The sequence below is a fragment of the Solanum dulcamara genome, chromosome 12 (genome assembly GCF_947179165.1).
Source record: "Solanum dulcamara chromosome 12, daSolDulc1.2, whole genome shotgun sequence".
NCBI classification, from domain to species: domain Eukaryota; kingdom Viridiplantae; phylum Streptophyta; class Magnoliopsida; order Solanales; family Solanaceae; genus Solanum; species Solanum dulcamara.
Genome location: NC_077248.1, coordinates 31456126 through 31472598, shown reverse-complemented (window position 1 = coordinate 31472598; position 16473 = coordinate 31456126).

Below are 16473 nucleotides of genomic sequence, written 5' to 3'. Positions count from 1 at the left end.
ATAGAGTTTGAGCAGATTTGTAAGTTGGTGAAGGGATTCATCGGCTATCTTAAGGTGGCTAAAACCTCTTTTGTATTATCTGGCAGTATATTTTAGAGTATTATTTATCATGCCAGGATGATTGAGAGTATATGACAAAATAGATAGGGCAGTGCCAATAGGTTTTATGGCAGAGAGTATTCGAGTCTAGGCACTCAGGATTACCAGGGTAAGCCAGTACAGTAGTGATTCAGGATACTGATGGTACAGGTGGATCCAGATCGAGCTAGGATAGCTTTAAGGCAAAGGATTTTGGCAGATGTGTTCCTTCTAATTTTTAGCCCGAACACCGACTGTTCTTTCTACGCCGGCCCCAACTGTTTGAGGTGCTTCATAGAGTGCTAGAGATGGAACTCGGGGATGCCAAGGGAGGACCTCGAGGTGGTGCTCATGGTGGTTCATTGGATGATGTTGACCATTGATTATGCTATGCTATATCGGGTAGATTTGAGGTAGAGGCCTTTGATACAGTTATTAGAGGTATTTTTCCAGTTTTCCATCATTCGTCTTTAGTATTATTTAATCTAGGTTCTACCTACTCTATGTGTTGACCTATTTTGATGTGGCTGGTAATTATGTGTGTGAGTCCCTTGCTATTTTTATTACTGTTTCTATCCCGGTAGGTGAGTCTTTAGTAGTGGATTGGGTACATAGGGGTTGCGTGGTGATATTTTCAGGTATCGACACCCAAGCATACTTGATTTTATTAGATATGCTTGACTTTGATATGATATTGGGTATGGGTAGGTTATCTCCCTATCATGCTATTTTAGATTCATATGCACAGATCGTAACCTTATCCTATTTTGATCTTCCTTGCTTAGTTTGGAAGGGAAATTTGAGTTCGTATCCTAAGGGGGTGATATCTTATATTGGTATTCATAGTATGCTGAATGAAGGTTTCTTGTCTTATTTGTCACATTTATGTGATCTTACTAAGGATTCATCCCCTTTATAGACCACGTGGGTGGTGAGAGAGTTTATGGATGTATTTCCTACAGCCTTGCTGGGTGTTCTTCCTGACCAAATATTGATTTTATGATTAATTTAGACCTAGAAAACAATCCCATCTCTATTTCTCCTTATCGGATGTCTCCGAAAGAATTGAAGGAGTTGAAAGAACAATTGGAATATTTGGTAAAAAAGAGGTTTATTCAACCTAGTGTATCATCGTGGGGTGCACCAGTCTTATTTTTGAAGATGAAGGATGGTACTATAAGGATGTTATAAACTATCGGCAGTTATACAAAGTCTCCGTCAAGGAAAAGTATGCTATTTCTCATATTTGTGTTCTCTACGATTGACATGAGTCGGGTTATCATCGGTTGAGAGTTTGAGAATCTGATATCCTGAAGTATGCCTTCAGGACTCGTTATGGTGGTTGAGAGTTTGTAGTTATGTCTTTTGGGTTGACTAATGCCTCTGCTGCTTTTATGGAGTTGATGAACCAAGTATTTCAACCTTATTTGGACTCCTTTGTGATTGTGTTTATCGATGATATCTTGATTTATTCTAAGAATGAGTCCGATCATGTTAGTCAATTAAAGGTCGTACTTCAGAGATTAAGAGAGTAGAAGTTGTATGCAAAATTCTCCAAATGTGAGTTTTGGCTCGAGTCTGTGGCATTCTTGGGTCATGTGGTGACCAAGGATAGTATTATGGTTGATCTGGTCCAGTTTGTATCAGTTCGTGATTGAGTTAGGCCTGCTTCAGTTAAAGAGATTCAAAACTTTATTGGGTTAGTAGGTTATTATCGGATGTTTGTTCAGAGTTTCTTTTCTACCGCAGCCCCTTTAACTAGGATAACTAAAAACACCATGATATTCAAGAAACTGATGAATATAAGTCCAGCTTTCAAAAGCTCAAGGAGGTATTGGCTTCAATACTTATTCTAGATTTAACCGAGGATGGTGTGGCTTTCATTGTATTTTTTGATGCTTCGGGTGTCGGTTTGGGTGGTGTGTTGATGTAGAAGGGGAGATTTATAGCCTATGCTTCTCGACAACTTAAGGTACATGATAAGAACCACCCTACTCATGACTTGGAGTTAGCAGCGGTGGTGTTTGTTTTAAAGTTGTGAAGGCACTATCTCCATTGTGTGAATTATGAGGTCTTCACCTATCATCGTAGCCTTAAGTATATCTTTTCTCAGTTGAATATGAACATGAGGCAGCGTAGTTGGTTGGAGTTATTGAAATACTATGACATCACCATTGTTTATCATCTGGGCAAGGCTAATGTTGTAGCATATGCTTTGAGTTTGAAAGCACCTAGAATGGGTAGTTCAGTTTTTTCTTAAGGCGGATGAGAGGCCTTTGGCATTGAAGTTTCAATCATTGGCTATACAATTAGTCCGACTTGATATTTTTACATCTCATATCATTTTGGCCTTTGTAGAGGCTAGGTCTAATTTATGGATCATATTCGTGCACATTAGTTTGATGATAACAAGTTGAGGACTATTCGAGACAAAGTATTGAGAGGAGAAGCTAAATCAGCCTCTTTTGAGCCCAAGGGAGTTTTGAGGATTAGTAGTTGTATTTGTGTGCCCAAGGTTGGTAATTGGGTACGTATGATATTAGAGAAGGATCATTGTTCCAAGTATTCTATTTACCCGGGAGTAGCAAAGATGTTTCATGACTTGAAATAACACTATTGGTGGTATGACATGAAGAGAGACATTGTTGATTTTGTGGCTAAGTGTTTAAATTGCAACCAAGTGAAGTAGGAGCATCATAAACCGGGTGATCCTATACAAAGGATGCCTATTCTCGAGTAGAAGTGGGAGCGCATTACCATGGACTTTATAATAGGGTTACCCTTGACTTTGGGTAAGTATAATTTAGTTTGGATGATTGTGGATAAGTTGACCAAATCAACTTATTTCATTCCAGTGAAGACTAGCTATAATGCAATGTAGTTAGCTCGGATCTACATCCGTGAGATAGTTTGGTTGCATGGAGTGTGCATTTCTATTGTGTCTGATAGAGGTACGCAATTTACCTCTCATTTGTAGAGTTTTATGTAGGAGAAGATGGGTACCAAGCTTGAGTTGACCATAACTTTTCATCCTTGGACCAATGGTCAGTCGAAGTAGACTATTTAAGTGCTTGAGGACATGCTCTAAACTTGTGTCATGGACTTTGGTGGTCATTGGGATCAATCTCTTCCTTTTGTGGAGTTTACATACAGCAACAGTAACCATTCCAATATCCCGATGGCACCGTTTGGGGCCTTATATGGGAGAAGATGCAGATCTCTCATGGAAGGGTTTGATTCTTTTGGGGTACAACTTTAGGGTGCCAATTTGTTGAGAGATGCCACGAATAGAGTGAATTTGATTCAGTAGTGCCTTGTGACTGCCTAGAGTAGGCAAAACATTTATGCGGATAGGCATGTTTGTGATGTGCCATTTGCTATTGGTGAGTGAGTATTTCTCAAGGTGTCACCCACTAAGGGAGTGATGAGATTTATGAGAAAACGAAAAATCAGTCCAAGGTTTATTGGTCTTTTTGAGGTGTTAGAGAAGTATGTAGAGTTGGCTAATAAATTGGGCTTGCCCCCAAACCTTTCAGTTGTTTGTGTTCCATGTATCGATGCTTAAGTGATATCGGCACGACGACTTGCATGTGATTCAGTGGGACTCAGTTGCTTTAGATTAGGACCTATCATTGGAGGAGGAGCCTGTTGCTATCTTGGATAGGCAGACTAGATAGTTAAGATCAAAGCATATTAATTCAGAGAAGGAGCAGTGGAGGCACGAACCTGTCGAGGAGGCTACATGGGAGGTGGAGTCCAACATATTTTATAGATTTCCTCAGCTTTTGACCCTACAGGTCCTTTACTTTACTTTTCATTCGATGACGAACGTTTGTTTTAGTGATGGATGATATAAAGTTTCAATTCTTGAGAAATTACTTTTTAGTAAGAAATGATCATTTTACCCTTTACCATAGTGTTTTCATACATTCTTTGTTATATGGTTCTTGATGCGAACGGGTGGGATTTTAGCGATTTGAGTCATTGAGTGGGAAGTTTCATTGATAGAGTTGACAGTGATCAACATATTGAGATTCGAGCATCGAATGAGAATTTCGTTAGTTCCGTTGCGTTTGAAACGTCGAGTTTGGTCTAGCTGAGTATTGACATAGAACCCCAGGACCTTAGTTTTCATGTTGGGAAAATAGGCTAAAAGTTGAGTTTTAGGCCTAAAAGAGGTCCGGGATGGTAATTTCATCATAATGATCTTTTTTTAAAAATTCGACGATTCTATTGAATCCGGAATATTAAATTTAGTACAGTAGCATATTCGATTTATTTTTATTGGATAAGTTTTGAGAGTCCATTCGATAAATATTTCTTAAACTTGGACTATTGTTCAGTGCAATGTTCTCTTCTTCTCCGCCATTGCGGTGGTCAGGCCCGCATTTGAGGAGGGTCGTCTCTGCGTACTCCGCATTTGCAGAAAGAAGCTTGCATTCATGAAAAAGAGCTCCAGTGTACTCCGTGTTCATGACATGAAGTTGACGTTCGCAGAGAGAAATTGTAGCATGCTCCGCGTTTGTGGAGTTAAATATCTGCATTCGATGAGAACAAAAAAAGCCTAAACAGTGTTAAGTCAGAATTCTTCCCATTTTTCTTCATTTCACTATTTTCACTCGTTTGGGACCTTAGGAGAAGGGAGTTTTAGCCATTTCTCAGAAAATCTTGTTTGGGTAATTCCTTTTATCTATTTCTTATCAATTTCTCCTAATTTTGTCTTTTAAATTCATTCAAAAGCTATGATTTCAAAGTGGATTTTTAGGGGGGGGGGTGTTCCGAAATTTCAAATTTGATTTTCATTGATTACTAACTCATTTCTTGACCAATATTTATGGGATTTTCAACCAAACATTTCCCTTGATGTGTAGAACATATTTTTAACATTAAATTCCAATTTATCCCTCTTTTTTTAAAGCAATTTTTGGACAATTTTGACCTCAATTCTAAAACCTAGCAATATGGATATCATTAGACTCCTTTTGATGAACTCTTGTCATTCTTGATAGTGGGTAATCATTTTGGAATCGGTATTTATGAGTTGAGCTTTGGTTAGAGCATTCGTGTGATATTTTGACATTCGATATAGGTTTAGCTATCCTTCTTCGAGATTAAGATTGATTAATTAGTCATTCATATGTTACAGAGTTTGGGATGGGGTTGTAGAATGATTTGGGACAGTTAATTTCATTATGATGCCTGTGTGAGGGCTTATTTATATTGTGATGCCTGTATTGGGGCTTATTTGTGTTGTGTAGCCCATATGAGGGCCTTATTTTCTATTTTAATTGCTTTGAGAGCATTTCATCCATGATTTTCCTGTGAGAGAGGCGTGAGGAGACTATTTTACTTGTAATGTCCGCCTGAGGGGTTGACTTGGCGGTTTTGAGCATACTTGAGTACTAAAACAATTTCAAAAAGGGTGAACACTTATTTCATGTATTTCCTTCTCATTACTATCTATTGAGGGTGAATATCATGTTTAGATTAAGTTTTGAGAACTTTGAGCCTTGTATTACATATTGAGTTGAATATTGCCTCCATGCCATATATGTTGTGATGCATTCATCCTCATTTATATCATTGATCTTGAAAAGTTGAGAATTGTGAAATTCTTTTTGAGGAAAAAATATGGCACCTTTTTATATCGTTGACCACTAGCTAGGTGGCAAGTTGATGAGATATTGAGAATGTGGTTTGGTATATGGACTGTGAGTCCCCCATGGGTCCTTGTCTGGAAGCCTTAGCTCAACAAGTGTATACGACATATTGTGTGATAGCCTTAATTTCACCGTACCAACACATCATTGCATCATCATATTGCATTGCATTATATTGCTATCTGTACTACTTGACTTATCTGATTAATTGTGATAATGAACTGGCCTTACATGTTTAATTTAATCACATTGTTCTATATAAATTGGCAGCACCTATGCCAGAATGGGATTTTCTTTATGTAGGTGGAAGTGTTTCTTAGTTTATTTCATAGGCTTGATTAATTAGTTATACTTTGTCGGTCAAACCTACTAAGTACATGTGGATTGTATTCACCCCTATTTTTTGTCCCTTTTTGATGTAAATTCTAGTCAAGGTATTCTGCGTGGTAGTTGATCTTCCAAGCAGACTTCATATCTTCAAATTAGTGGTGAGATCATGGGATCTGTATTGCCACTAGTTCCATCCTTTATTTTTCAGTATTTAGTATCATTTAGAGATTTATGATTTATTTCAAATTTAGAGCTTGTATTACATTCTCTTTATACTTAGGACACTAGGTTTTAAGATATTTTCGTTGTTATTTTTCTTTTCCTTTAATTTTTATAGCCTTATTTCTCCTTGCGAGTTTCGTATGAGTTTTGTTTTTAGGCTCACACATCAGGTTGGTTTTTGGGATGTGTGCCATCATGATTTCGATTTTTGAGTCGTGACAAAAACATCTAATATCTACCTCATCTCTCGTTGAATCTTCTTAATAACAAAGTTGGTTTGTACATTTTTGTTCCAGAATTGTCCAATTCCTGACTTGCCAAGTATGACAGACCATAGCCCCCCCTACTACATTAAGTAGCTCCTTCTTCAGGTTACTCAATCGCCCTCTTTTAAACCACCTTATGCTTTGTGTTACTCCTTGTGTCACGATCCAAACTAGGGCCAAGTCATGACACGACGATCAAGGTGTGAGGAACCCCAACCAAGCCATCTTAGCATACATCGCATACATAAGGTAAAGAAACATAATAAGAAAAATGGAAGAATAACCTCAAGTAATATGTTCAAATGAACTACATCAACTCCTTATCTAAACTTGCATCTATCATACTAACATCTATAGGGGCATAGAACAAGCCACTAGCTCCCCGAACAAGAAAAGAACGTCTCAAAATAGCAACATAATCTAAAAGTAGCAAGGGAAGAAATAAGCTTGATAAGTAGTCCCCGAAGCATGAGGACATACCAATTCAAGTGAACATATCTTGTATATAGCCACGAGAGTGTGTAGGGTGATCGCCAAGCCTTACATTATAACACAATATAGGTAGAAAAGTATGCGTTAGTACTTTAAATATACTAAGTATGTGAGAAATGAAATAGATGGAATAAAAGCAATGACGTATAATCGAAGCTAGAAAACATAATAAGTAAACCATTTATATGTGATAGTGAATCAAGAGTAAGGATAATGTCATTTAAAACCATAATGCAACCTTATGAAAAGAGCTTGTACAATGCATGAGTAGTTATGAGTTATTATGAGGAATCATAAAAGAACTTCCAAGTTCATAAGTAGTAGTAAGGACCTTAAGTAGTGTTGAGAATCATAAAAACCATGAGTGATAAAAACATACTTTACGTTGTGAGAAACATATTATCCATAGTAAGAAATACCTTAAAACTTGAAAGAGGGACCTTATACCTTTTGTGAGAGCATCCATTAACCGACATAAACCATGTGAGCTATAAAATAGAGTCCCAATGTTTACCCATATATCGGAGGAAAGGGGGAGATTACATGCCAAGGTAGACTCCTATATGCCCAAGTGGATCCACTAAGCTACAAGAAGGATCGAGCCTCAACTACGGGTGACACTCAAAGCAATCAAACCTCTTCCACGGGTGATCCTTCAACCTATGGTGGTACGTAGTTATGGGACAGTGGGATGTTTCTATGAGTCTCTTGCCTTCACTACAGGAGAAAGTGCCTATCTCAAGGTCCACTCGATTCTAGGTAACTCTCAATAGAATAGACAAACTATAAAACATAAACTCAATAGTTATGTGGGAGGGGCCATATCTACTACCCGTCCACTCTTCATAAGAATATAATCATAGAATAGAACCTTAACTTTATCTCATGTAATGTGAGTATAGACCTTCCATCATTACATATCTTTAATTGTAAAATATCTTTAGGGACTTAACTCACCCTATCATTAACTTGCTTGAACATTATAAAATCATCATTCAGGAAACTTATTTGCAAAAAACATCTTTAAACTCATTCATAGACCTTGTCAAACATTCATAAATCTTTCGTTGAATATAAGTTGGAACTCAATATCATATCTTTTACTTGTAACTTAGGTGAAGCATGCATGCATAATCAATTTAACTTGACATCATGGAGTTTGATGGAAAACATGCAAGACAATATAATTTATATCAATCCACACATATTTCATGAAGATGACATCAATTTGAAGAAATATTGAATGTATTAAATTCACAGAAAATTATTGAAATCATCATTTATAATCTTCACCAATCTTCCATAAGTCTCAAACATCATTTATAAAAGCCTTCATTGAAAAACCCTTTGAAACTAATAATAGTGCATGAAAATCACCATTTAAAATAGCATTATACATGGGTACTTATAGAACAACTTGAAATCATGTAATGAATGTATAATAATTCTTACAATGATCATGGATAACAGTTAAAAATGAATTTGAAATAGCCCAATGCAATTCATCAAAAGCAAGGTTCAAACTATTGAAAATTGAATGAGATTTTGAGAAACCTTTGGGACTCCATGGGTTAAAGGAACCCATGGATAAATCCCACATACCTTTATTGAATCCACTATGAAAATGAAGATAAACCTTGTTGAGGTTGAAACCCTAGATTGAGTGTGGGAGAAGACCTATGAGAGGATCCCTTTGGAGAGAAGACTTGTGACTTTTGAGAGCTAATAAGAGAATGAGAATTTAGGAATACTTAGTGTAGTCAATAGTTGAGAACCTAGTAACAAAGGCGTCCAAATACATTAAGGAACTTATAGGGAAAATACAAAACAACCCCTCAAAAAATCTGATTGGAAGACCCTAGAATCACTCTTTACGGGTCATCACAATGTTTTTGGGTCATAGACCCAATTCGTCCTAAAAACCCTTGAAAAAAGATGAAAATATGAGCTTCTGATCCATTTTTATGACTCATGTTTATGGGTCGTAAACATTTATACGGTTCGTAATTTATTTCTACGAGTCGTAACTCAAGGTCATAAAATTTCTGATTTGTCAGTCTTTAGTAAAACGGTCATTTCGAACTAGAAATGAGGCAAAATTTGTGGAATTGGTAAGAAGACTCAGATACCTTTAATTTTATAGGTCATGGGCTACCTTATTCTCAATATTCTAGGAGATATGATCAACTAAAGTAGACCCAAGTAAAATCTTTCACCAAAACTCAATCGGTAAGAAAGCTTTTAACTCGAGTTTGTACTTTGTGATTCTTGTGACCTTAAAACCTCTCCAAATCTGTTCCCACAATTAAGAATTTATCTTAAAAAAATTTCACAATAAATAATCACCCCTTAACGACAATACGTATGGCTTCTACAACTCGGCATTTAGTCCATGGGTCGTCAATAAGGGTCGTCAAAGTAGTGCTCCAAAATCATAGTCTACTTAAATGAAACTTGGTCCCTACGACTCATCCTTATGAGTCGTAGGCTCTTCCCACTAATGTTTGGTCATATTTCATCCCTCAGGACCCATCCTACAAGTCCACCTTACAACTCATTGAGTCCTCTATGAGTTGTAGAACCCACTCATCCTACAGGTCTGAACCCTAAGCCTCTGAATCACTTTTACGACTCATCATTATGAGTCATTTTTTGGGTTATGAGTCTTCATTTGGAGTCGTAGATGTTCCCTCAATCTTAATTAATTTTCCACCTCCTGAACTACTTCTACAATTCACTTCTATATATCGTATAAGTTCCAATGAGTCGTAGGTTGACTCGTCAAACCTGAAGTCACTCTCCTTTTCTTGAAATTTTCCCTTTGTTTTATTTTTCAACTTCCAGGGTCTTACAATATCTCTCCCTTGGGAACATTCATCCTCGAATGACATTCAACTAGCATGGAGCGGACGTGGTAGTAGGACTAGCAACCCAACATGAAATACACTAACACATCAAAATGCATAAACCTTGGAAATTTCAAACTCATCATAAAACATGACATGTAAAATCAACTTCATAAACATGCATACATATGAAAACATGCGATTAATTAGAACTCTAGAATTCATTAGGAAATACATGAGAAACTTAACAGTTCAAGTAGCATGGAAACTCAAACACTCGGGTCATCAAATAAATCATAGCGCAATGAATACAAAACTAATCCATACCAACCATTATCAAAACCAATGGAAACTCATAACATACCGGATGAAGAAGCCCGAGCCATCTTCCTTCCTGTTCTAGTAGCCACCAAGTAATCCCTCATCTTATTCCTTATATCACCACACTTATAGCAACCCCTCGTTACTGTCCATGTATTCTCCTTGGTGAGTCCTACCATACCTTTCACAAGGGTAAAGAGGACGTCCTTCCATGTTAGGCCTAGACATCGGGGCATTAACAAAAGATTGACGACTATTGGTTTGTGCCTTCTTGGAGTCCCTAGATGTCTCCCCTAACTGTTCATCTTCTATTTGTTTTGCATATGTCATGAGTTGGGAGATATCCATATCCCTTACTAACATTATCATCTTACACTCATTGGACACCAAGTCCGAAACTCCCAAAATAAACTTACTCATCCGATCACTAGGGTTGGCAACCATAAATGGGGCATACTTTGATAATTGGGTGAACTTGAGGGAATACTCCCTCATACTCATGCTTCCTTGATTGAGGTTAATGAATTCTTTTATCTTGGTCTCCCTCAATTCCAACTGGAAGAAACGATCAATAAATGCAACTTTAAAGACCTCCCAACCAATAGGACCCACATCATCAATCTTGGACTTTCATCAGGTATACCAAACTTGAGCAACACCCTTGAGTTGGTAGGCCGCCAACTCTGCTTTCTCTTCTGAAGTGACCCTTATAATACTTACTATCTTATAGACTTCATCGATGAACTCCTGGGGATCCTCATCAACTTTCGAACCATGGAATTTGGGAGGGTTCATTCTTGCAAAATCTCTTACCCTCAAAGCCGGTGTAGGTGCATTAGGAGGAGAAACAACCCTTTGGTTGGCCACAACTTGGGCTAGCATGGTGAAGGAGGTATGAAACTCGACATGGGTAACTTGATCGGTGAAAGGATCATTAGCTAGAGGGACTTCTCTTCTTGGATGCATTTTCTGAAAATCAAAAAGACCAATGATTAAGAAAAGAACCTTAGGTCACAACTCTATCACACGACATAGATCATGAAAGAAGTGTAACATTTCCTAAGATGTTTCATAGCCTCCTATTCATGGATATGGCGTGCTTCACACCAACGAACAAGATTATACTTAACGCGAGATGTTAGACACCCTAGGACACGTGAACCTTGCTCTGATACCATGTTTTTCACTACCCAAACTAGGGATAAATCATGACACGGCGAGAGGGATGTGAGGGACCTCAACCAAGATATCTTAGAATACATCGCATACATAAGGTAAAGAAACATAAAAATAAAAGAGGAATAATAACCTCAAGTAATATGTTCAAACGGACTACATCAACTCCTTGTCTAAACATGCCTCTATTATACTAGCTCCCCAAACAAGAAAAGAACGTCTCAAAATAGCAACATAGTCTAAAAATAGCAAGGGAAGAAATAAGCTTGATTGGTAGTCCCTGAAGCATGAAGACTTATCAAATCAAGTGAATACATCTTCTATCTAGCCATGAGAGTGAGTAGGGTGATCGTCGAGCCCTACATTAGGAACAAAAGTATGCGTTAGTACTTTAAATATACTAAGAATGTGAGAAATGCAATACATGGCATAAAAGCAATGACATATAATCAAGGCTAGAACACATAATAAGTAAACTATTTATATGTGATAATGAATCAAGAGTAAGTCTAATGCCATTTAAATTCATAATTCAACTTTATGAAACGAGCTTGTACAATACATAAATAGTCATGAGTTATTGTGAGGAATCATAAAAGAGCTTGCAAGTTCATAAGTAGTAGTAAGGACCTTAAGTTGTGTTGAGAGTCATAAAAACCATAAGTGAGAAAAACAAACTTTATGTTCTGAGAAACATCTTTGCCATAATAAGAAATGCCTTAAACCTTGAAAGAAGGACCTTATAACTTTTATGAGAGTGACCATGTGAGCTATAACATGGAGTCCCAATGTTTACCTATATATCGGAGGAAAGGGGTAGACTACTTGCTAAGGTAGACTCTTTTATGCCCAAGTGGATCCACTAAGCTACATGAAGGATCGAGCCTCAACTACGAGTGACCCTCAAAAGTATCAAGCCTCTTCTACGGGTGATCCTTTAACCTATAGTGGCACATAGTTATGGTACAATGTGATTTTTCTACGGGTCGCTTGCCTTTTCTACAACAGAGAATGCCTATTCCAAGGTCCACTCAGTACTTGGTAAACACTCACCAGAATAGACAAACCATAAGACATAAACTCAATCATTATTTGGGAGGGGCCATATCTACTACCCGTCCACTCTTCATAAGAATATAATCATAGAATAGCTCCTTAACTTTATCTCATGTAATGTGAGTATAGACCTTCCATCATTACATATATTTATTCATAAAACATCTTTAGGGACTTAATTCACCCTATCATTAACTTGCTTGAACATTATAAAATCATCATTTAGGAAAATTATTTGTAAAAAGCACCTTTAAACTCATTCGTAGACGTTGTCAAACATTCATAACCCTTTCATTGAATATAACTTGGAACTCAATATCATATCTTTTACTTGCAACTTAGGTGAAGCATACATGCATAATTAATTTAACTTGAGATCATGGAGTTTGATGGAAAACATGCATGACCATATAATTTATATCAACCCACACATATTTCATGAAGATGACATCAATTTGAAGCAATTTTGAATGTAAGAAATTCATAGAAAATCATTGAAATTATCATTTATAATCTTCACCAATCATCCATAAGTCTCAAACATCATTCATAAAAGCCTTCATTGAAAACCCCTTTGAAACTAATAATAGTTTATGAAACTCACCATTTAAAATAGCATTATGTGTGGGCACTTATGGAACAAATTGATATTATGTAATAAATGTAGAATCATGCTTATAATTATCATTGATAACAATTAAAAATGAAATTTAAATAGACTAATCCAATTCATCAAAACTAGGGTTCATAACTATTGAAAATTGAATGAGATTTTGAGAAAACTTTGGGACTCCATGGATAAAAGAAACCCATGGATCAATTCCAACATACCTTGATTGAATCCACTAAGAAATTGCAGAGAAACGTTGTTGAGCTTGAAACTCTAGCTTGAGTTTGGGAGAAGACCTTGAGAGGAGCCCTTGGGAGAGAAGACTTGTGATTTTTGAGAGTTAATAAGAGAACGCGAGTTTAGAAATACTTAGGGTAGTCAATAGTTTAGAATATAGTCCCAAATATGTCCAAATACATTGAGGAACCTATAGGGAAAAGTCCAAACAATCCCTCATAAAATCGGATCGGAAGACCCTACGAATCACTCTTTACGGGTCGTCAAAATGTATATGGGTCGTATGACCAATTCCTCTTGACAACCCATGTAAAAAGATGAAAAATGAGCCTCTGATCTTTTTTTATGACTCATGTTTATGGTTTGTAAACATTTCTATGATTTGTAGTTTGTTTTTATGAGTCGTAACTCAAGGTCATAAATTTTTTAATTTGACGGCCTTTAGTAAAATGGTCGTAAAGTTTTACTCCAAATTCAAAATGAAGCAAAATTAGTGGATTTAGAGAAGTTGACCCGAGTAAAATCTTTCACCAGAACGTAGTCGGTAAGAAATCTTTCAACTAGACTTTGGGCTATAAAATTCTTGTGATCTTAAATCCTCTCAAAATATATTTCCACACTTAAGAATTGACCTTAAAATTTATGCACAATAAATAATCACCCCTTTATGACACTACAGATTTCTTCTACGGCTCTTCATTTCATCCACGGGTCCTCAATATGAGTCATCAAAGTAGTGCTCCAAAATCATTGGCTACTTGAATGATACTTGGTCCCTACGAATCATCCTTACAAGTCGACGACTCTCCTATGAGTCTTACAAAAGAATCATTGAACCCCACTAATGTTTGGTCATAATTCAACCCTATAGGACCCATCCTAAAAGTCTACCTTATGACTCATCAAATCTTCTATGAGTTGTAGAACCCACTTGTCCTGCAGGTCTGAAACCCTGAGCCTCTAAATCACTTTTATGACTCATCATTACTAGTCGTCTTTTGTGTTATGAGTCATCATTTAGAGTTGTAGCCCTTCCCGCAAACTTAATCAAATTTACACCTCCGGAACCACTCCTACGATTTACATCTACGAGTCGTAGATCCTATGAGCCGTAGGTTGACTTGTCAAACCTGTAGTCAGTCTCCTTTTCTTGAAATTTTCCCTTCGTTTTGTTTTTAAACTTTTGGGGTCTTACACCTTGTTGCTTGAACTGGAAAATTATTCAATCTGATAGCCCACTTCTAACCTCAGCTACCCACGAACACTGAACAAACAAATGAGTTCGGGTCTCTGGTTGATCCATGGTACATAGACCATATATAAGGTTTCTTACTGGTGAAGTAATGTTGTTAGTGTGTTTGGTACAACTAAAGTCATATGCTCTGAATTGTTTTTTTGAAAAATGTTATTCGATGGATAACTTGGTGAATAAAAAATATCTTCTATATATATATAATATTGTAGTGAGGAGTTTCTTTTAATCGATATACATCATGTGATCTCATGATGCACCAACTTACAATCTCAGTTGGGGAGGGTTATCCTATACCTTGTCAGCATATAAACCTATCTATCTAATATGGATCCTCTAACTAAGACTCAAGAGCTAAAAGAGTTGACCATCAAAGCAGCATACTTAAATCCTAAGATGACGCATATTTATAGGACTTGGATTTTCTAGACTTGCATACTCTTAGTTCTAAATAATCCTCCCAAAGAAATCTATATAAGCTCATAATATAAGATGAAAACTACAACTGAAATCATACTGTGAGTCTTTGCTCAAATCTATAAAAGTGTACTGTTGATGAGACTAAGCTCACAACTATGTGAAACAATGTGATCATTGATGATAAATTAAAAAGTCATATACTGCATAAATATTAATGGCATATCTAGATGTCATACTGCTTGAGCATTGATGGCATATCCGATTGTCATACTAATCGTGAGTTATATATATAATAGACTAGTTATAAAAATATTGATATGCCAAAAAAAGATAAACTATCTGTGTGTCTGATTAAAATGTGAGACTAAGCTCAATTCTGTAAGACAACACCCAAATCTTTCTTTGTGTTGAAATCTCTTCCTAAGAAATATCATTCAAATCATAGGTCCATACTTGTCATTTGAGGAGGATAACAATTTTAGATAGGTAGGTTCAAAAGTTAAGGACAAAAGAGATTACTTCGGTGAAGGTGCAGTGGAAGCACCGTTCGATTTGGAAGGCAACTTGGTAGATAATGTCCAATATACATCCCAGATATCCTCATCTTTTTAAAGCTTCAGGTACCTTCTTTTACCTTACGTTCGAGGACAACCATGAATTTTAGTGGTTGTAATATAATGATCCTGAAGGTCATTTTTAGAAACTCTCATAAAAATACTATTTTACCCCTCTAGTTAGTTGTCTCGAGTTATGTTTGATTAATAGTTGAGTTTAAAAACCTGGAATCAGGTTGAAAAGTTGATATTTCTGGGAAGTTTAGAGTTTTGAAGCTTTAAGTTGTTCAAAAATGTTTTTTGGTAACAACCAAAGCTATGAGTCTTGAAATAAAGTTATGTCCATTCCATCAGCCCTAAAATGCAAAAATTGGTCTAGATGTGTTTTCATTTTTAGTTTTGAAGTCTTTACGTGGAATTGAGACCTTGAGTTGGAAGTTTAAAATTAAGCTAAGATTTGACTTTTGTCAATATTTGGAGTTCGGACACTCGAATTGGATTACGACGATTTCATTAGATTGGGAGATGATTTTAGGCCTAGGGGAGGTCTTGATTGAATTTTTGGAGATTCTGAGGGCAGTTTGGTATTTTTGGGTGAAAGTTGATTTGTTGCACAAAAATGGGTTTCGTGTCAAGGAGACCTCAAATTCATATTTCAATGGTTCCATTGAGTACGAAACGTCGAATTTAATATGATAGCATATTTGTATTTTGTGCTCGACGTTCCAAACATATCCCGAAGGTCCTCCTGGTGAACTTTAGTGTCTAGGTGATGTACTGCTTTGCTGATATTTGTTGCTGATCAACTCCTCACCTCTATTGCATCATGTCCCTCGCAATCAGGTTAAGGAGGAATTGTGTGATATGTGATTGTGAGGTGGGTTCCCCATCCACAAATGTTCGGAGGGTTGTGCATTGTGATAGTATAGGTCCTGATAGGGATGGTCAAATTA